Source organism: Oryctolagus cuniculus, chromosome 1, assembly GCF_051225735.1.
Source record: "Oryctolagus cuniculus isolate XC-2025 breed Fujian yellow rabbit chromosome 1, ASM5122573v1, whole genome shotgun sequence".
Classification (NCBI taxonomy): domain Eukaryota; kingdom Metazoa; phylum Chordata; class Mammalia; order Lagomorpha; family Leporidae; genus Oryctolagus; species Oryctolagus cuniculus.
Window position 1 is genome coordinate 133827393 of NC_142867.1, and position 23698 is coordinate 133851090.

At 38.9% G+C, this 23698-nt stretch overlaps 1 long non-coding RNA gene across 1 annotated transcript in view; it reads right to left on the bottom strand.

The window, feature by feature from the left end:
• Positions 1-9614: 9614 nt before the first annotated feature.
• LOC127487604 (uncharacterized) overlaps positions 9615-23698 on the bottom strand; it is a 66839-nt gene continuing 52755 nt past the window's right edge. The window contains exon 3 of the long non-coding RNA XR_016222460.1: positions 9615-9953. This is a non-coding gene — a long non-coding RNA (uncharacterized LOC127487604). The remainder of the gene's footprint in view (positions 9954-23698) is intronic.

Sequence of the window (23698 nt, forward strand, 5' to 3'; positions counted from 1 at the left end):
AAGGAGCCCCAGATGCCTGGGACATTAACTGAACCACACAATGTAGTCCTAAAACCCTTGCGGGAGGCTGAAGATTTATTTATTTTATTTATTTATTTATTTGACAGGTAGAGTTATAGACAGTGAGAGAGAGACAGAGACAGAGACAGAGACAAAGGTCTTCCTTCCATTGGTTCATTCCCCAAATGGCTGCTACAGTCGGTGTTGAGCCCATCCGAAGCCAGGAGCCAGGTGCCTCTTCCTGGTCCCCCATGCAGGTGCAGGGCCCAAGCACTTGGGCCATCCTCCACTGCCCTCCCAGGCCACAACAGAGAGCTGGACTGAAAGAGGAGCAGCCGGGACTAGAATCTGGTGCCCATAGGGGATGTTGGCACCACAGGCAGATTAACCAAGTGAGCCATGGCACCAGTCCCGCAAGGCTGCAGATTTAATAACTTCATGGTTTCATAGTTTGCAGCTTTAAATTGCAAATACTACAGGCTGACATTTTGGCATAACAGGTTAAGATGCCACTTGGCAATACCAGCATCCCATATAAGTGCCAGTTCAATCCTGACTGCTTCATTTCCAATCCATCTCCTTGGAAAAGTAGTGGAGGACAGTCCAAATATCTGAGCCCCTGCCACCCACATTGGAGCCCTGGATACAGCTCCTGGCTTCTGGCTTTGACCTTTCCCAACCCAGCCATTTTGGCCATTTGGAGACAGAACTAGTGGATGGAGGATCTCTCTCTTTCTCCCTTTTCTTGTACCTTCTGTTACTCTGCCTTTCAGAATGACTAAATAACTTTTAAAATGCAGAAATACTAGGACTAGCCTGTGAATTTCCTTCATACCTCTGATATGCACTGTATTCTAGAGGCTGTATGACATAATTCTGCCTACACACAGTAGGTGTTTTTCTTCTGCGAGCCTGGATTTTGAGCCATGAGTGGTTATTGTAAACATCATTGCTGGTTATTTTGTTGAAGCTTCAAGCTTAAGTTATTGGGATTTTGAAATGCACAAGGAGACACTCACACTGTCAACCACCCAAAAACACACACATACATATACACACATTTGTTCTTAGTAGAAAACTTAAGTGAGATGAACCAGACCTGCATGGATAGTGATTTCACCTTTTTTTGTGCCTGGAAAGAAGGGACTGGAGCACCTGGGAGACTCTCTTCACCATGTGTTTGCCTCCAGTGAATGCATGCACACTTATGCACCAAAACACATGCACATACCTTACCCAAAGGCAGCTGCAGCTCTCTCCAGGCAGCCCTGCCAGTGAGGCATCCTGTGGAATATGTTCTAGACACTAGGATACATCTGACAGGATTCCAAGCCATGAGAAAACTATCCTGTTCTTCTCACAGGTAGACTGTGACCCTGAACTTCTGCAGCATAATCCATTGAGGAGCCATTTCTAAAAACTTCCCGACTACCCACATTAGAGAAAACTAATGGTTTATAGGAATTAAGACCATCTCTTTGTAACCTAGAGCATGGTAAACTTTTGCAAATTATTTTGGTGATTTCCTCAACACCTTTCCTGTACAGGGCTTCTGCTTCCCCAATCCCACAGCTATGTTCAGTAGAGAATGGGTCTGCTCTGAGAGCTGTCTCATGGCCTTCTTACTGTCAGACAATGCCTGCAGCTCCTGTGTTCTGCCTGTATGATGTCCTCAATTCTCCAACACACACAGGCATCTCCAATGAGGGGTGGTGGTGATGGTGGTCATGATGATGGTGTGTGCGTGTGTGTATGTTTTTCACATGAAGCAGTGAAAGCACAAAATACTTCATTTTTTCAAAATTAACTGTGTTCCAGAAATTTGTTGGCAACCCCCATCCTTGACTCATCTAGTTCTTTGGTTTTCACTAATTTTTTCCTTTTATTTTTGCCTTGTTAACTTGAGCATTAAAGAAGTAGCACACACTCTGACATTGAGTAAAAAACTAAGTCACAGTATGTGGTAGTATTCATCCTTTTCTGTTAGTAAGTTTTGAAGAGTGTATGAAGATAGTCATGAATGCACTAAGTGTTCAAATCCTGCTTCAGTTCACGTGGCTGTGTCTATATAACAAACATATGACAGGGAATAAAGTCCCATCTAGTGTCATGAGTGCTAATGTCCCCCTTCCTTCTGGGTGTTGGCCCCAAACCTCCCTTTCCTCTTAAGTTTTTAGGAGGGACATCACATGAGCAGCAATCAGAAACCAGACAGTGGGGACACACTGGCTCTTTCGTTGGTAAATGTCATATATTTTAATACATTAAAAATATATTAAAATATATAAAATATATATTACATAGAATATATTAATCATATGATATATAATATGATTATAATATATTACAATATTATAATATATTATAATACATTATATATTATAATTATTATAATACAATATTATTGCATCATATTGTATAATGTATATTATATAATACATTATATATAATCATTATATATTATATATTATATATATTATAATATATATCTCTTATATTATATAAAATTTATAATATAAATATTATATATATCATATATCATATATTACACATTATATTATATATTATGTATATATTATATAATATATTATACATATATTATACAATATATCATATATAATAATATATATTATATGTATATATCATATATTATATTATATATAATATAAAACATAATGTTATATAATATATAATTATATAATATATACATATATTATATAATATATAACATTATATAGCATACATAATGTATATATTATATAATGCATTATATATTATATATAATATTATAATGTAATAATATATTATATTGTATTATAATTATATAATATATTGTAATATATTATAATATGTTTATAATATATATTATAGTTGTGATAAGCAACTATTTAGGAAACACTAATAAAAGTGATAGATGATAGCCCATAGTAGCTTGCTCTCTCTTACTTTGGCTTCCACATAACTGAATCTTAATTTTAAAAGAAGGTCTGGAATTGTGCCGCCACAGGTTAAGCCCCTGTTTGTGGCAGCAGTATCCTGCACTGGAATGCCTCTTCAGGTTCCGATTGTTCTGCTTCCAATATAGTGTCTTGATAATGTGCCTGGGAAAGCAGTGGAAGATGACCCATATACTTGGCCTCTGCCACCCATGTAGGAGACCAGGATGTAGTTTCTGGCTCCTGGCTTCAGCCTGGCCCACACATGCATGTTTTGGCTATTTGGGCAGTGAACCAGTAGAAGTAAAATCTCTTCACCTCTCTCTCTCTCTTGTTCTGCCTTTCAAATAAATCTGAAAATGTGACAGACTTTCAAAATTTAAGATTGTATCAAAATGAGTTACTAAAATGCATTTTTCTCATGTGAAAAATCAGGAAATATTCTCAGTGAACCAAAAACATGAATGTAGAAATGAAATCAGGTGATTTTACTTTCAATACCTGGTTAAAATATCTTGGCACTTTTAAACACAACAAAAAGCCTTGAGGAAAGTTTTTTTTGACAGGCAGAGTGGACAGTGAGAGAGAGAGACAGAGAAAAAGGTCTTCCTTTTTTCTGTTGGTTCACCCTCCAATGGCTGCTGCGGCCAGTGCACTGCGGCCAGCGCACTGCGCTGATCCGAAGCCAGGAACCAGGTGCCTCTCCTGGTCTCCCATGCGGGTGAAGGGCCCCAGCATTTGGGCCATCCTCCACTGCCCTCCCAGGCCACAGCAGAGAGCTGGACTGGAAGAGGAGCAACTGGGACAGAAGGGCCCTGACCGGGACTAGAACCCAGTGTGCCAGTGCCTCAGGTGGAGGATTAGCCTATTGAGCCATGGCACCAGCCGAGGGTATCTAAGTTCTAACCCAAGAACTTGTTGACATATTATTAACATCACAGGCATGTAAGTGAAATACCCAAAGGCTTTACTTTATAAGTAAGAACCACACACCACCGAAGTAATGTTTATTTTAGACCACTCTACAAAAAAAGTATGTTAAATAGCCATGGTTTGATGTTAAGGGAAAGAAAATGTTGGAGGTCAAGACCTTCAAAGTTAATAGTGCTTATGGAAAAGTTGATATTTATTCAGGCCTACTATAAAAAAGCTGAAAACCAAGACTAAACAAATTCAAGGTGACAAGCCAGTTATTAGGCTACCTATTAGTACAAGTACAAACATAGGAGTCAAATAAAACTGTTACCTGATGAAATAATAAAATAGCATTGACCAATCTTCTCACTGAAAGCATATAAAATGCTGAATTCATGGTTTTCAAATGGCCCTTTCAAAAATATTGGAGTTTTAATCTAGAAGAAATGGACCAGCTAATATAAAGACACAGTCTGCCTCAACTCACATCAGAAAAAATAAATATCCTAAAAGTTTCTATATCAAAGAAATTCAGTTAAAAGTTATGGGTTTTTTTTTTTTTTTTTTTTTTTTTTTTTTTTTTTTGACAGGCAGAGTGGACAGTGAGAGAGACAGAGAAAAAGGTCTTCCTTTTCCGTTGGTTCATCCCCCAATGGCTGCTGTGGCCGGCCGCAGCTGGTGCACTGCACTGATCTGAAGCCAGGAGCCAGGTGCTTCTCCTGGTCTCCCATGTGGGTGCAGGGCCCAAGCACTTGGGCCATCCTCCACTGCCTTCCAGGGCCACAGCAGAGAGCTGGACTGGAGCAGGGGCAATCAGGGCAGAATCCGGCATCCCGACCAGGATTAGAACCCGGTGTGCTGGCGCCGCAGGTGGAGGATTAGCCTATTGAGTCACGGTGCTGGCCCAGTTAAAAGATGCTTTCACAGCAGTTGCTGCTTGATATGCCTGCAACCAACAGTGGACTGCCTTGGTTCAAGTAATAGCTCCACTTCCAATTCAGACTCTACTGACATGCACACTGGTAGGTAAAAGCCAATGTCTGAAATTTTTGTGTCTATCACTCACATCAAAGATCTGGATTATACTAATGCGGGGAGACCTGGGTTTTGTTTATGTCTCCAAACTGCAGGCTTGCTGAGTTTTAGCTGTTGTGGTCATTTGGTGAATTGAACAGCAAGAGAAGAGACATCTTTCTCTGATTTTCAAATAAATAGATAAAAAATATAAACATAATTTATTTAAAGATAAATTAATTCAGTAACAGTCTCCTAAAAGAGAAAGCACCAGACCCTGATGGGTTTGCTGAGAAATTCTATGTAACATCTAAGAACAAAATGCTGTAATTATTTGTGAACTTTTCTGGAAGATAGAACTTGAAGAAATGCTCCCCTATCCTAACTATACAGAGAGGGTACAGGAAAATAATTTACGGGCCAGTGTCTTTCTTATACATAGATGCACATATTTTAAAATTTTTCATAAAATTCAATAAGGTATTATAAGAGTGATGTTTGATAAATGTATGGAATTAGTTCCAGGTATTTAAGGCAGGTCAAACTGGTGGCAATTTAATTTCCCAAATCAATGGAAAAAAGGAAACACACAATTTTATCAATTTGATGAATACAGAAAATCTTGACAAAGTCTAGGACTGTGAGTGAGGAAACAAATGGATGAAAAATTAAGTAAGAGTCTCCAGCCCAGGATGTCCTCAGGTTGATACAATACACCTACACAGACCTCTCAGCTCACATTATAGATAATGATGGAAAGCTCCAAGTTTTTCCACTAAAATGAGGAATAAAATAAGCGTGTCTTCATAACCAATTTTCAACATGTTACTGAAAGTCCTAGCCAAGGCAGTAAAGAAATAGAAAATGCATACAGTAAGAAGAGACACTCTGTGGAGCAGCAAGGATTGCACAGACACACAGCAGCTCAGGGGACACCACCAGCTACTCCTATGGCTGCAGCTCCTGCAGGCCTCAGCTGGCAGGGAGGCCTCTTCCCAGAGTTGGGAGGATTCTGTAGAAGCCTGTGCTCCACTGGTGATCGTGGCTGGAGAAGAGACTTGTGGTCCCTGCTGACTCTCATTCCAGTGAGGTGAGTTGTCCAGGGACAGAGTGTCTACTTAACTTTCTGAATGGAGGGCACATTGCTCCTTCCCCCACCAGGGGGGAAAGTGCCGCCTTCTCGTAGTAATGGGAATGGAGGCTGCCACAGCTAGTGCATGTCTGGGGTTTTTATCACAGGGAGAAATCTACGATCTCCACTGACTTTGAGTCCAGGAAGAGGAGCTGGAGGGGGCAGGACATCCATTTCACTCAGGGAATGGAGAGCATGTTGCCTTCCAGCCCTATCCCAAGGTCAGGGAGAGAGTAGTTCTCTGGATAGAGTGGCACAGAGGGCAGAGAGTGGATACCCTATAGTCAGACTGCAGGAACCCTGCATCCTGTGACTGGGAATGGAGGGCTTACGCTATAAGCCAGGAGGACTCCATGTTCAGGCTACACAGTGGACAGATTTTTTGTGCAGTGCAGTTTGTGTACTTGAGTGAGTTGGGGGCAGGGTGCAGGCACAGAGAAGGGTGGAGGCAGTGACCACAACAAGGGAGATCATCCACTCTCTTCTGCTGAATACAGAGGAGAGCTACCACACATATTTTGGGTGTTACCCTGGACTTTGACTTCACACACAAATGCTAACCAGAGCTTCCAGGTCCCACTCAGCACACACCTCTAGATATCCACTGCATAGCTGGTGCTGTGGCTCAAGAGGCTAATCCTCCACCTGTGGCACCGGCACACCAGGTTCTAGTCCAGGTTTGGGCACTGGATTCTGTCCCAGTTGCTCCTCTTCCAGTCCAGCTCTCTGCTGTGGTCCAGGAGTGCAGTGGAGGATGGCCCAAGTGCTTGGGCCATGCACCCACATGGGAGACCAGGAGAAGCACCTGGCTCCTGGCTTTGGATCAGCACGGTGTGCTGGCCACAGTGCACCAGCTGCAACAGCCAATGGGGGGTGAACCAACGGCAAAGGAAGACCTTTCTCTATGTCTCTCTCACTGTCCACTCAGCCTGTCAAAAAAAAAAATAGATATCCACTGCAGATGCAGGCATCTCCCTATTCCTAGGGGCACATTCCCAATAACAAAGACTTTGAAGGAGATATCCACAAGTGCTTCTCTAGATGTGTAAAAATCATAAAAGATGAGAAATATTAACAAGAAAGACAATATGAAACACCAAAGAGAAGACAATAATACTTCAGTATTGGACTGTGAAGGTGAGGATCTTGACAAAATTCCTAAAAAGGCATTCAAAAGATTTATTGTAGGATTACTCAAAAATATACAGAAACAGAGCCGGCGCCGTGGCTCAATAGGCTAATCCTCCACCTTGCGGCGCCGGCACACCGGGTTCTAGACCCGGCTGGGGCGCCGGATTCTGTCCCAGTTGCCCCTCTTCCAGGCCAGCTCTCTGCTATGGCCAGGGAGTGCAGTGGAGGATGGCCCAGGTGCTTGGGCCCTGCACCCCATGGGAGACCAGGAAAAGCACCTGGATCCTGGCTCCTGCCATCGGATCAGCGCGGTGCGCCAGCTGCAGCGGCGGCCATTGGAGGGTGAACCAACGGCAAAGGAAGACCTTTCTCTCTCTGTCTCTCTCTCTCACTGTCCACTCTGCCTGTCAAAAATAAATATATATATATATATATATATATACAGAAACAATTACATGAGTTAAAGAAATTGATGCATGCCTCAGATGAGAAATTCATCCAATAAAAAGACATATTAAAGAACAACCAAATTGAAATATTAAGAAATGAAGAATTCAATATGTCCAATAAAAATGCAGTGGAAAGCATGAAAACCATTCTCAATGTCGCCAAAGAAAGAATATCCAAGGAGAGAGACAAAGGTTTTGAAATATCACAGGTGGGCACTGCTGCTCAGTGGGTTAATGCCCTGGCTTGAAGTGCCAGCATCCCCTATGAGTGCTGGTTCAAGTCTCAACTGCTCCACTTCCAATCCAGCTCTCTGCTATGGCCTGGCATAGCAGTAGAAGATGACTCAAGTCCTTGGGTCTCTACACCCACATTGGAGACCCAGAAGAAGCTCCTGGCTTCTGGCTTCAGATCAGCGCAGTTCCGCCCATTGCATCCAATTGGGGAGTGAACCATCAGATGGAAGACCTCTCTCTCTCTCTCTCTCTCTCTCACTCTCTCTCTGCCTCTCCTCTCTCTGTGTAACTTTGACGTTCAAATAAATAAATAAATCTTTAAAAAAAATCACAGTCTGACAAAAAAAAATTCAGAAAAATGAAAGCAGTGTTTAGTCTATGAGACACCATCAAAGACAAATTACACATGTCTTAGACATTCCCGAAGGAATGGAAAAACAGAGTAACATAGAAAACTTACTCAGTGAAATAATAGAAGAAAATTTCTGAAATCTGGACAAAGATATGGACATCCAAGTACAGGAAGCACATAGAATCCCAGATAGACATGATCGGAGAAGGTCTTCATCACCATATAGAATATTCAAACTTTCAAATGTAAAACACAAGGAAAAGATGCTAAAAAGTACAAGACAGAAATGCCAGATTATCTTTAAAAGAGCTCTAGATTGACAGCATATTTCTCATCAAAAACTCTACGGAAGAGGATAGAACAGAGAGACATAGTCCAAGTCCTTAAAGAAAAACAAAACTGTCATGCTAGAATACTGTATCCAGCTCAGCTCTAATTTATAAATGAAAGTTAATAAAGACTTTCCAAAACAAACAATCTTGAAAAAAAAAAAAAAAAACTTGTCCCCTTAAAAGTGGTACTTAAGGATGTACTAAACATGGAAACAGAGAAATATAACCAGCATTATGAAAGAATGTGAGGCCAAAAACCTAGTATTAGGTTTAGTATTAGGTTTATTACTACAACATAATAGTACAAAACAACCAATAGAATATTTGTGGGAAAAAAACTCCAAAGTAGTAGTACAAAGTAATAGTACAAAACAACCAATAGAATATTTGTGGGGAAAAAAAGGCAAGAACAAGTCATCACTCACCAATAACAATTTTGAATGTAAGTGGAATAAACTCTTCAAATAAAAGACTGGCTGAATGGATTAAAAATAAAGACCAATATATATGCTGCATACAAGAAACTCTGCACACCAACAAGGCTACACACAGATTGAAAGTGATAGAATGGAGAAGATTATTCTATGCTAATGGAAATAAAAAAATGAGCAGGAATGCCTATCCTAATATCAGACAAAATAGACTTTTTTTCAAGATTAAGTTTTATTTCACATTGATAGAAACTGTGGCAAACATTTACATTTTCCCACATTACAGCACAACATTGCAACAGAATATTTCTTGCCATAAAAAAGATCTTGCTGACTTATATAACTGAAACAATAGATTTTGTTCTTCAAGGCAAAGCATAATGACTCAGTAAACAATCGTTTAATTTTTAAATCCGGCCTAAATATATGGCTTCATTATTAACATCTGTAGTCCAGTACTAAATTATTTTCATTACCAATTAGGACCCATTTATAAAGATACATTCTTAACACTGTTTGGTCTGTTGGAATACAGCAGAAAAATTAACACACTTCAGAAATATTAGGCATCCATTTTTGCTACGTATTAAACTGTGGTAACTAGAGCACAGTACATGGTTTATTATCCATAAACTTGTTTTCAAACATTGTTCCAGTAATCTGGGAATTCTAACTACTTAAAATCAAATGATCACTATTTTTATCTCAGAACAGAAAACTAATCTTTAAAACTCATTTAACTAAATGAAAATGTAAGTTCACTGGCATGAAAAACATTTTTTTTTATTTGACAGGTAGAGTTATAGACAGTGAGAGAGAGAGGCAGAGAGAAAGGTCTTCCTTCCATTGGTTCACTCCCCAAATGGCCACTACAGTCAGTGCTGTGCTGATCCAAAACCAGGATCCAGGAGCCTCCTCCAGGTCTCCCAGGTGGGTGCAGGGTCCCAAGGACTTGGGCCATCTTCTTACTGCTATCGCAGGCCACAGCAGAGAGCTGGATTGGAAGCGGTGCAGCCTGGTCTCAAACCTGCATCCATATGGGATGTTGGTGCCTCAGGCCAGGGTGTCAACCTGCTGCACCACAGTGCCGGCCCCCAGAAATTAGTTTTTAAGATTGGTCTTAATTATTTCAGAACATACTAGAATACGATCTAATTATTCTTTTAATTATATACAGAAAAATAAAAACACAGAATGATTTGTTACCTGGATTGAAGATTCTAATCACTGAACAGGTCTAAGTTTAGATTAATGTACAGTTACTTGAAATATTATACAGAAAGTTTTAAGTAATAGTTGTTTTCTCTTAAAGTGCAAATAGATTTTCATTACCATATGTCTATGATTCAGAATGTCAAATACAGCATTACTGACACAGATTCTATGGCAGGAAAGCAGTATTTGGTCTGCTAGGAATGCCAATCAGGAAAAAACTTTTTTTCTTGATATCCAGGGAAAAGTCTGGTCCCCAAAATAAAAAAAGCCATTACTTGAAGTGAGGGGATCATATTTTACAAATACACATGTAGAAACTGATATATCACAAATTTCCTATGAGGAGACATTATTTAGTCAGTGTCATAAGTAATTGTGAAACACTTTAACACTGCAAACAGAGGTTTCAAGGCTGAACACAGGAAAAGGATTATACTGTACAACAATGATACTGGTGTAATTCTACACAGTCCTTTTTTTTTTTTTTGACAGGCAGAGTGGACAGTGAGAGAGAGAGACAGAGAGAAAGGTCTTCCTTTGCCGTTGGTTCACCCTCCAATGGCCGGTGCACCACGCTGATCTGATGGCAGGAGCCAGGTGCTTCTACTGGTCTCCCATGGGTTGCAGGGCCCAAGCACTTGGGCCATCCTCCACTGAACTCCCTGACCACAGCAGAGAGCTGGCCTGGAAGAGGGGCAACCAGGACAGAATCCAGCGCCCCGACTGGGACTAGAACCTGGTGTGCCGGCGCCACAGGCAGAGGATTAGCCTAGTGAGCCATGGCGCCAGCTTCTACACAGTCCTCTTAATGACTCAATCAATTGGAGGTAGGATTTTATCAATGAATTCCCTGACATCCATCATTTCCTGTTGACAGGAACTGCGCCTCATGCCTTCATAGGCCTTAAAGGTTACACTGGTCAGATTTAGCAATGTGTTTAGTTTTTCCATAATAAGAAAACCAAACATCAGTGGACCTAAGGGTTGCAATCTCCATGGCACTGGAGAATAGAAACATCTCTGTTAGCACCACTGATAGGACCCTGTGGAAATAAAGCCTGAATGTGATACATCACATTAACCTAAGGAATAAAACTATGATTATTTCAATACATGCAAACAAAGCATTTGATAAAATATAGCATCTTATCATTATAAAAATATTAAGCAAATTGGATATACAGGAACATTCATTCCTCATCACAATCAAGGAACTATATGACAAACCTACAGCCAGCATTGTACTGACTGAGGAAAAGTTGGAAGCATTTCCACTGGGGTCCGGAACCAGACAAAGATGTCCACTTTCAGAAGTGGTATTCAATACAGTCCTGGAAGTTTTAACCAGAGCCATTAGGAAAAAAATAAATCAAAGATACAATTTGTAAAGGAGGAAATCTAATTATCCCTGTTTGCAGATGTCATGATGATCTCATATATAAAGGAACCAAAAGACTCCACTGAAGAATATTGGAACTCATTAGAGAGCTTTGTAAAGTTGAACAGTATAAAAGCAACACAAAAAATCAGTAGCCTTCTTATACCTAGACAATTCCATGGCTGAGAAACAATTTGTAAGTTCAGTACAACTCATAATAACTACAAAAAATGCAAATACCTTGGAATAAATTTAATCAAAGATTTGAAAGATCTCTACAACCAAAATTACAAAACATTAAAATAAATGAAGAAGGCACAAAAATATATTAAAAACATCCATGTTTGTGAATTGGAAGAATTAAGATACTCAAAATGTCCATATTACCCAAAACAATTTACAGATTTCAATGCAATCCCAATCAAAATACCAATAATATTCTCAGATCTAGAAAAAATGATGCTAAAATTCACATGGAAACACAAAACACCTGGAACAGCTAATGTAATCTTAAACAAAAAAAAAAAAAAGCCAGAGGCATCACAATAGCAGATTGAGACATACTACTGGGCAGTTACAATCAAATAACTTGGTGCTGGCAAAAAAAAAAAAAAAAAAAAGACATGCAGTCCAATGGAACAAAATAGAAGCCCCAGAAATTAACACATGCATTTACACCAAACTTTGACAAAGGAGCTAAATCTTTGACAAAGGAGCTAAAATCAATCCCTGGAGAAAGGACAGTCTCTTCAACAAATGGTGCTGGGAAAATTGGATCTCCACACACAGAAGTATAAGACACTTACCTTACACATTACACAAAAGTCAACTCAAAGTGGATCAAAGATCTACATCTATGACCTGATACCATAAAATTACTAGAGGAAAACAATGTGGAAATTCTGCATGACATTAACACAGGCAAAGAACTCTTGGAAAAGACCCCGTAAGCACAGGCAATCAAAGCTCACATAGACAAATGGGATTACTAAGCTAAGAAACCTTTGCATTATAAAATAAAAACTTAACACAGTGAAGAAGCAACCGACAGAATGAGAGAAAATATTTGTGAACTATGAAATTGATAATTAATTTTCAGAATCTATAAAGAGCTCAAAGTCTCAACAACAACAAAACAAAGTTAAGAAATGGGTAAAGGACATGAACAGGCATTTTTTTCAAGGATGAAATATAACAGACAAACGAAAAAATGCTCAGGATCAGTAGCCATCAGAAAAATTTAAATAGAAACCACATTAGGTTTTTCCTCACCCAGTTACAATGGCAATCATCCAAAAATCAGAAAAGTAATAAATGCTGATGAGGGCACAGGAACAATGGTACCTTAATACACTGTTGGTGGTAATGTAAACTAGCACAATCATTATTGAAGACAATAGGGAGATTACCCAGAAATCTGAAAATGGATCACATGACCCAGTCATGAATCTCCTGGGAACTTACCCAAATGAAATGAAATCATCATATGAATGAACCTTATGTTCATTGCAGATCAATTCACAAATAGCTAACACATGGAATCCACCCAGATGTCCATCAATTGATGACTCAATGAAGAAAACGTGTGGGCCAGAGCTGTGCTGGAGCAGGTTAAACTGGCATCTGCAGTGCTGGCATCCCATATGAGCACCCATTCAAGTCCTTGATGCTCCACTTCTGATTCAGCTCCTTGCTAATGCACATGGGGAAATAGTGGAAAATGTCCTGTGTTCTTGTGCTCCAGAACCCATGTGGGAGAGTTGTAAGAAACTTCTGTTTCCATTCTGGCCCAGCCTTGGCTGCTGTGGCCATTGGAGGAGTGAACCAACAGAAGGAAGATCTCTCTCTCTCTCTCTCTCTCTCTCTCCCTTTATAATTTTGCCTTTCAAATAAATAAATAAATCTTCAAAAAGGATTTTTAGTACATTTACATGACTGCATACTACTAAGCCTTAAAATTAATGAAATCCTGTTTTTTGCAAAGAAATGGATGCAACTAAAAACATTATGCTTAGTGAAATCAGCCAGTATCCCAAAAACAAATATATGTTTTCTCTAATATGTTGTAGTTATTATAAAGCATGAAAGATGTATAGGAATGAAATGGACATCTTATGATTTGATGTTTTTAGCCCTTGTTTATACTTCTGTGAAACTATGATCTTTCTACCTTATTATTGTTAGTGGTGCATTAAATCTGTGAATATACAATGGATTGAAATTGTCCTTTTTGCAAAGATTAAAGAAAAAAGAAGGGAAGGAGGAGCTTTGGTTGATGGAGAGAAGGAAAGGAATGAAGTATGGTTATCTCACTAGAATTGTACCTCAGAAATATATTAAATCTGTTCTTTTTATATTAATGAAAATTAAAAAGAATTAAAAAAATATTTTGAAATAATGAAGGGAAATTTTTAAAATTATATTGAATATATAGAAAAATACAGAAGAATAAGAACTCAAATTAGTCTTTCCATCATGTTTGTAAAGTGCAGAATTTTCTTGTAAACTTCTGTGGTTAGGATTAAAATCTAGTGATTATATACTATGGCGTATGCTTTGTGAGTCCCAGAAAGAAGACTTTCAACTTATTTAGACATTTTTGTGTCATCTAGTGACAGAAAATAATAAAGCTAAAGGTCTTTATTCACTCACCCGTGTGTCAGTATCTATCCATTAATCACTACCTAAACTTCCAGTAAGTCAAAATGTTTTCAGAGTAGATAAAGAAGAGCTGTATACTTCTTTAAATTTATATTTCTCCACCATTTGTGGAAAACAAATGATAAATGACTGTGGCTGCACTTAGAGGGATAGAGCAAAATTCCAGCTCTGTAAGCCTCTCAACACCATGCTCAAATGCATTATGCACAGTTTCTCTTCAGAGAAGAAAAGAAAAGCATTTGTGACCTTCACATGCTACTTAAACTCCCTGGGCCTAGTTTCTTTTGCAAAACATAAAAAAGTTATAGTTTCTGCCTTACAGTGTTATTGGTATACCTGCCAAGTCCAAAAATTATTAGCCATTAATTTTATTACCATAATTCAAATTCATAATTTATGCAATTATAGTCATTCCTCATAATCATAGAGTGGCTTTGAGGAATAAAAATTAAAGTATTCTCAGATATGCAAACTATTACTGTATTAGCTAGGGTTCCCCAGAGAAACAGCCAATAGGATGTATCAATATATATGTATAGATTTTGCAGAGATTTATTGATGAAATTTGCTCAAGTGATTATTGTGGCAAAATATGTTGAATGAAATCTGAGAACCAGGATATAATTCCCAGTTCCAGGTGAAGGCCTGAGGCCCTGGGTGAAAGCCCCTGTTGAATGAGATTACCAAAGCCCAAGGACCAGGAGCTCAGGTGTCAGTGGATAGAAGAGGGATGTCTCAGCACAAGAATAATGAGATAGAGTTTAATAAAAGGGGAGTTACGGTAGCCGCAGAAAAAAGAACCAGGAAAAAATTGCACGGGAATCGTGAATCGGAGGACCTACTGGGAGAACAAGGTCGCCCACCGCGCGGAAGCCAAGTTGCGGGACGGAGCCGCAGAAGCCCCAGTGCTCCAAGGGGAGTGCATGCCACACAGACAACAGCGGGGAGACTTGGGACGCTCCACACATCGGCGCTGGAAGGGGAGGTGAGCTCAATAACCCGAGACATTGGTGGGGAAACGGGGGTCAGAATCTAGAGGGGGGCCGGAAAGTGCAGCAAACTCACTACCGGAAAGAAGGAAAAAAAAAAAGCTTCGGGGTTTCTCTTCCCCCTAACCTTGCAAAGGTTACAAGGCTGCAAGACTAGAATTCCCAAGAGACAAAGAGCAGGCCTGCGCTCTGGATTTACATATCAATGGGGGAGAGCTAAGGAACTGAGTCACTACAATTCAGTAGCCTAGGCAACCCAGTGGGAGTCCAGAGGAGCCAAAGACTGGAAGCTAAATACCATCAATTCTGCATAGCCATGCCCTGCGGTGTTACTTACCCCCTGAATAAATAAAATAAATAAATAAATAAAAAGAGAGAGATTTACCACGCATAACCTGAGGGTGTCACCTTTGCACACCCTTAACCTGGAAGAACCAGGCAGAGCTCTCAGGCCGCACCCATCTCAAGCCTCCAAGGCTCCTCCAACAGCAGGCAGTCCACTTAACACGGACACAGTATAAATAAAAAAAAAAAAGAAAAAAAGAAAAAAAAAACGCACAGTGACGCAAGAAGAATTAACTATGCCGAGTAACAAACACAGAAATAGAGGGAGCAAGATCAATGATGACACTATGATGCCTCCAAATAAGCAAAACACCCCAAGCCAAGAGTATGAAGATGATGAGATAGAAGAAATGCAAGATACGGATTTCAAAAAATTTATGATAAGAACATTTAGAAGTTTTCAAAAGCAAATCCTTGAACTACAGAAATCCTTAATGGACAAGATTGAAAATCTCTCTCGTGAAAACGAAATTTTAAGGAAGAGTCAAAATGAAACTCAGAAACTAGTAGAACAGGAAAGTGTTATAGTGAAGAGAAATCAAAATGAAATGAAGAGCTCAATAGATCAAATGACAAACACATTAGAAAGCCTTAAAAACAGAATGGGTGAAGCAGAAGAGAGAATATCGGACTTAGAAGATAGAGCACAGGAAAACATACAGTCAAACCAAAGAAAAGAAGAGGAAATTAGAAACCTAAAAAATATTGTTGGGAATCTACAGGATACTATCAAAAAAACCAACATTCGAGTTCTAGGAGTTCCTGAAGGCATGGAGAGAGAGAAAGGATTGGAAGGCCTTTTTAGTGAGATACTAGCAGAGAACTTTCCAGGTTTGGAGAAGGACAGAGATATCCTAGTACAGGAAGCTCATAGAACCCCCAATAAACATGACCAAAAGAGATCCTCACCACGACACGTGGTAATTAAACTCTCCACAGTGAAACATAAAGAAAAGATCCTAAAATGTGCAAGAGAGAAACGTCAGATTACTCTCAGAGGATCTCCAATCAGACTCACAGCTGACTTCTCATCAGAAACCCTACAAGCTAGGAGGGAATGGCGAGACATAGCACAGGTGCTAAGAGAGAAAAATTGCCAGCCCAGAATATTATATCCTGCCAAGCTCTCATTTGTGAATGAAGGTGAAATAAAGACCTTTCATAGCAAACAGAAATTGAAAGACTTTGTGGCCACTCGTCCGGCCCTGCAAAAGATACTTAAAGATGTGCTACACTCAGAAACACAGAAACACGGCCATCAATATGAAAGAAGGGAAAGGAAGAACACCTACCAGTAAAAGAGCATGGGAAGCTCAAAGCATATACTAGAAAATATTTCCGGGAAAATGGCAGGGCAAAGTCACTACGTATCAATAGTCACATTGAACATTAATGGTCTGAATTCTTCAGTTAAAAGACACCGTTTAGCTGACTGGCTCACAGAACACAACCCAACTATTTGTTGCCTACAAGAAACACATCTCTCTAATAAAGAGGCATGCAGACTGAAAGTGAAAGGTTGGAAAAAGATATTCCATGCCAACAGAAACCAAAAAAAAGCAGGTGTAGCCATATTAATATCAGACAAAATAAACTTTAATACAAAAACTGTTAAGAGAGACAAAGAGGGACACTATATAATGATTAAGGGTTCAATTCAACAGGAAGATGTAACTATTATAAATGTATATGCACCTAATTACAGGGCACCGGTCTATTTAAAAGATATGTTAAGGGACTTAAAGGGAGATTTAGATTCCAATACAATAGTACTGGGGGACTTCAATACTCCACTCTCAGAAATAGACAGATCATCCGGACAGAAGATCAACAAGGAAACAGCAGATTTAAATGACACTATAGCCCAAATGGATCTAACAGATATATACAGAACTTTCAACCCTACATCTACAGACTTCACATTCTTCTCAGCAGCGCATGGAACCTTCTCTAGGATTGACCACATACTAGGCCATAAAGCAAGTCTCAGCAAATTTAAAAGAATTAGAATCATACCATGCAGCTTCTCAGACCATAGCGGGATGAAGCTGGAAATTAGCAACTCAGGAAACCCCAGAAAGTATGCAAACACATGGAGACTGAACAACATGCTCCTGAATGAACGCTGGGTCATTCAAGAAATCAAAAGAGAAATCAAAAACTTTCTGGAAGTAAATGAAGACAACAACACAACATATCAAAACTTATGGGATACAGCAAAAGCAGTATTGAGAGGCAAATTTATAGCAATAGGTGCCTATACCAAGAAATTGGAAAGGTACCAAATAAATGAGCTTTCAGCGCACCTCAAGGACCTAGAAAAACTGCAGCAAACCAAACCCAAATCTAGTAGGAGAAGAGAAATAATTAAAACCAGAGAAGAAATTAATAGGATTGAATCCAAAAAAACATTACAAAAAATCAGCCAAGCGAGAAGCTGGTTTTTTGAAAAAATAAACAAAATTGACACCCCATTGGCCCAACTAACTAAAAAAAGAAGAGAAAAGACCCAAATCAATAAAATCAGAGATGAAAAAGGAAACGTAACAACAGACACCACAGAAATAAAAAGAATCATCAGAAATTACTACAAGGACCTGTACGCCAGCAAACACGAAAACCTATCAGAAATGGATAGATTCCTGGACACATGCAACCTACCTAAATTGAACCAGGAAGACATCGAAAACCTAAATAGACCCATAACTGAAACAGAAATTGAAACAGTAATAAAGGCCCTCCCAACAAAGAAAAGCCCAGGACCAGATGGATTCACCGCTGAATTCTACCAGACATTTAAAGAAGAACTAATCCCATTTCTTCTCAAACTATTCAGAACAATCGAAAAAGAGGGAATCCTCCCAAATTCTTTCTATGAAGCCAGCATCACCTTAATCCCTAAGCCAGAGAAAGATGCAGCACTGAAAGAAAATTACAGACCAATATCCCTGATGAACATAGACGCAAAAATCCTCAATAAAATTCTGGCCAATAGAATACAACAACACATCAGGAAAATCATCCACCCAGACCAAGTGGGATTCATCCCTGGTATGCAGGGATGGTTCAACATTCGCAAATCAATCAATGTGATTCACCACATTAACAGACTGCAGAAGAAAAACCATATGATTATCTCAATTGATGCAGAGAAAGCATTTGATAAAATTCAACACCCTTTCATGATGAAAACTCTAAGCAAATTGGGTATAGAAGGAACATTCCTCAATATAATCAAAGCAATTTATAAAAAACCCACAGCCAGCATCCTATTGAATGGGGAAAAGTTGGAAGCATTTCCACTGAAATCTGGCACCAGGCAGGGATGCCCACTCTCACCACTGCTATTTAACATAGTTCTGGAAGTTTTAGCCAGAGCCATCAGACAAGAAAAAGAAATCAAAGGAATACAAATCAAGAAGGAAGAAGTCAAACTATCCCTCTTTGCAGACGATATGATTCTGTACTTAGAGGATCCAAAGAACTCTACTAAGAGACTATTGGAACTCATAGAGGAGTTTGGCAAAGTGGCAGGATATAAAATCAATGCACAAAAATCAACAGCCTTTGTATACACAAGCAATGCCATGACTGAGACAGAGCTGCTAAGGTCAATCCCATTCACAATAGCTACAAAAACAATCAAATACCTTGGAATAAACTTAACCAAGGACGTTAAAGATCTCTACGATGAAAATTACAAAACCTTAAAGAAAGAAATAGAAGAGGATACCAAAAAATGGAAAAATCTTCCATGCTCATGGATTGGAAGAATCAACATCATCAAAATGTCCATTCTCCCAAAAGCAATTTATAGATTCAATGCAATCCCAATCAAGATACCAAAGACATTCTTCGCAGATCTAGAAAAAATGATGCTGAAATTCATATGGAGGCACAAGAGACCTCGAATAGCTAAAGCAATCTTGTACAACAAAAACAAAGCCGGAGGTATCACAATACCAGACTTCAGGACATACTACAGGGCAGTTGTAATCAAAACAGCATGGTACTGGTACAGAAACAGATGGATAGACCAATGGAACAGAATTGAAACACCAGAAATCAACCCAAACATCTACAGCCAACTTATATTTGATCAAGGATCTAAAACCAATCCCTGGAGTAAGGACAGTCTATTCAATAAATGGTGCTGGGAAAACTGGATTTCCACGTGCAGAATCATGAAGCAAGACCCCTACCTTACACCTTACACAAAAATCCACTCAACGTGGATTAAAGACCTAAATCTTCGTCCTGACACCATTAAGTTATTAGAGAACATTGGAGAAACCCTTCAAGATATTGGCACAGGCAAAGAATTTCTGGAAAAGACCCGGGAGGCACAGACAGTCAAAGCCAAAATCAACTATTGGGATTGCATCAAATTGAGAAGTTTCTGTACTGCAAAAGAAACAGTCAGGAGAGTGAAGAGACAACCGACAGAATGGGAAAAAATATTTGCAAACTATGCAACAGATAAAGGGTTAATAACCAGAATCTACAAAGAGATCAAGAAACTCCACAAAAACAAAACCAACAACCCACTTAAGAGATGGGCCAAGGACTTCAATAGACATTTTTCAAAAGAGGAAATCCAAATGGCCAACAGGCACATGAAAAAATGTTCAAGGTCACTAGCAATCAGGGAAATGCAAATCAAAACCACAATGAGGTTTCACCTCACCCCTGTTAGAATGGCTCACATACAGAAATCTACCAACAACAGATGCTGGCGAGGATGTGGGGAAAAAGGGACACTAACCCACTGTTGGTGGGAATGCAAACTGGTCAAGCCACTATGGAAATCAGTCTGGAGATTCCTCAGAAACCTGAATATAACCCTACCATTCGACCCAGCCATCCCACTCCTTGGAATTTACCCAAAGGAGTTTAAATTGATAAACAAAAAAGCGGTCTGCACCCTAATGTTTATTGCAGCACAATTCACAATAGCCAAGACCTGGAACCAACCTAAATGCCCATCAACGGTAGACTGGATAAAGAAATTATGGGATATGTATTCTTTAGAGTACTATACCGCAGTAAGAAACAACGAAATCCAGTCATTTGCAACAAAATGGAGGAATCTGGAACACATCATGCTGAGTGAAGTAAGCCAGTCCCAAAGGGACAAATACCATATGTTCTCCCTGATCGGTGACAACTGACTCAACACCAAAAAGGAAACCTCCTGAAGTGAAATGGACACTATGAGAAATCGTGACTTGATCAGCATAGCTCTGACTGCTAATGGACAACTTAATACATTATCCCTCATAGTATTTTTTTTTGTCTGTTCTACTTAATATGACTGGTTTAATTCTGTAATTATCACACAGTTATTCTTAAGTGTTGAAAATTAACTGAAATGTGATCCCTGTTAAACATAAGAGTGGGAATAAGAGAGGGAAGAGATGTATAATTTGGGACATGCTCGGGCTGACTTGCCCCATTTGGTAGAGTTGGAAACATACCAGGGGATTCCAATTCAATCCCATCAAGGTGGCATGTGCCAATGCCATCTCACTACTCCAAGTGATCAATTTCAGTTCACAATTGATCATAATGAAAGGACTAAGAGTCAAAGGGAGCACATAGACAAGTCTAGTATCTGCTAACACCAACCGATAGAATAAATAAAGGGGAGAGTGATCCAACATGGGAAGTGAGATACTCAGCAGACTCATAGAATGGCGGATGTCCTAAATAGCACTCTGGCCTCAGAATCAGCCCTAAAGGCACTCGGATCTGGCTGAAAAGCCCATGAGAGTATTTCAGGCATGGAAAGCCAAGACACTCTGGCAAAAAGATCTCTGTGAGTGAGATCCCAGTGGAAAGAACAGGTCTTCAAAGAGGGAGGTGCCTTTCTCTGAAGGGAGGAGAGAACCTCCACTTTGACTATGACCGTGTCTAAACAAGATAAGAGTCGGAGAACTCAAGGGGCTTCCATAGCCTTGGAAACTCATAACTGGTGCATAGGGAGATTACTGATGCCATAAACAGGAGTGTCAATTGGTAAAGTCAACAACAGGAGTCACTGTGCACTTACTCCTCATGTAGGATCTCAGTCCTTAACATGCTGTACACTGAGGCTTAATGCTATAACGAGTACTCAAACAGTATATTTCACTTTGTGTTTCTATGGGGTGCAAACGACTGAAATCTTTACTTAATGTACACTAAACTGATCTTCTGTAAAAAAAAAAAAAAAAAAAAAAAAAAAAAGAAAGAAATTTTCAATTCCCAACTTGACTCTCACTGGGATTAAACATGACAATAGGTCTGATCTGATTTCATCATCATTTAAAAAAAATCATCTATTATTTTTCACTTTATGTTTCTGTGTGGGAGCAAACTGTTGAAATACTTACTTAAGGTATACTAAGCTGATCTTCTGTATATTAAGATAATCGAAAATGAATCTTGATGTGAATGGAAGGGGAGAGGGAGTGGGAAAGGGGAGGGTTGTTGGTGGGAGGGACGGTATGGGAGGGGAAGCCATTGTAACCCATGAGTCGTACTTTGGAAATTTATATTCATTAAATAAAAGATAAAAAAAAAAAAAAAAAAAAAAAGAATAATGAGATAGAATTGGCTTTCCTTTTCCTATTTTGTTCTGTGTGGACCTGCAGTTGTTTCTATAACACTAGCCCACAATGATGATGGTGAAGCTTTACGCATACTGATCCAAATGTTAGGCACTTCTGGAAATTCCCTCAGATATACTTGGAAATAATGCTTCACCACCTCCCTGAGCATCCCTTACTCAAAAAATTAATCAGAATCACTAAGTGAAGAGCTCTGGTCTCTAGCATCGAAAATGTTGCCGAATTGTGTTGGTACTTCCATAAACATGTTAAAGACCATGGAAGAAAGATTAACAGTCACACTGACAACAAAGTTTGGCTTTCTACTCTTACAAGATAGAAAGCAGCCTGCAGAACCATGAACAATTCAGAAGTTACATCTCAGGATTGGAGGCTTTGGAGGATATAGTCACACAGTTTTGTCAGGGTCAGATCATCATTGTGAAGTAAGCAATTTGGTGAAGTATTCAGGTTTTCTTTTATTTTTAGAATGCATGGCCCAATGCCTGCTCAAGCTCTTTGCCCATTTCTCAAGTGGATTTTTTATTTTGTTGTTGAATCTCTTAAGCTCTTTACAGACTGGGTATTAGCCCTTTATCAATTGTGTAATTTGAAAATATTTTCTTCAATTCTGTCAGTTGCCTCTTTCCATTGCTGAGTGGTTTTTGTTTGTTTTTTTACAATGTAAAGCTTCTCAGCTTGAAGTAATCCCATTGTCAATTTTGGTTTTGATTTCGTCTGCTTCTGGGGGTATTTTCCAAAAACTCTTTGCCTATGTTAAAGTCTTGCAAAGTTTAGCCAAGGTTGTTCTATAATAATTTGATGGTTTTGGGTCATAGATAGGTCTTTGATCCATTTGAGGGGATTTTTGGGTAAGGTGTAAGTAGGGTTCTAGTTTCACTCTTATGCATGTGGAGATCTAATTTTACCAGCACCATTTGATGAAGACTGTCCTTGTTGTTCCAGGAATTGATTTTAGCTCCTTTGTCAAAAATAAGTTGGTTGTAGATGCATGGATTAATTGAGTTTCTGTGCTGTTCCATTGGTCTACTCATATACATTTTTGCCAGTTCCAGGTTGTTTTGATTATGACTGCCCTGTAGTATGTCTTGAAATCTGATATCATAATGCCTCCAACTTTGGTTTTATGTATAAGATTGCATTAGCTTTGCAGGGTTTCTAAGGTTTCCATATGATTTTAGTATCATTTTTTTCTAGATCAGAGAAGAATATCCTTGGTATTTTGATTAGGATCTCACTGAATCTGTAAATTGCTTTTGGCCGAATGGACATTCTGATGATATTGATTCTTCCAATCCATGAACATAGAAAATGTTTCAATTTTTTGTGTCTTCTATTTTATTCATTGTTTAAAATTTTCATCATATAATTGCTCACCTCCTTGGTTAAACTTATTCCAAGACATTTAAATATTTTGTATCTACTGTAAATGGGAGTGAACTTAAGATTTCTTTCTCAGCCATGACATTATTTTTCTATACAAAGGCTATTGACTTTTGTGTGTTAATTTTATATACTGCCACTTTCATTTTTTAAAGATTTATTTTATTCATTTGAAAGACAGAGTTACACA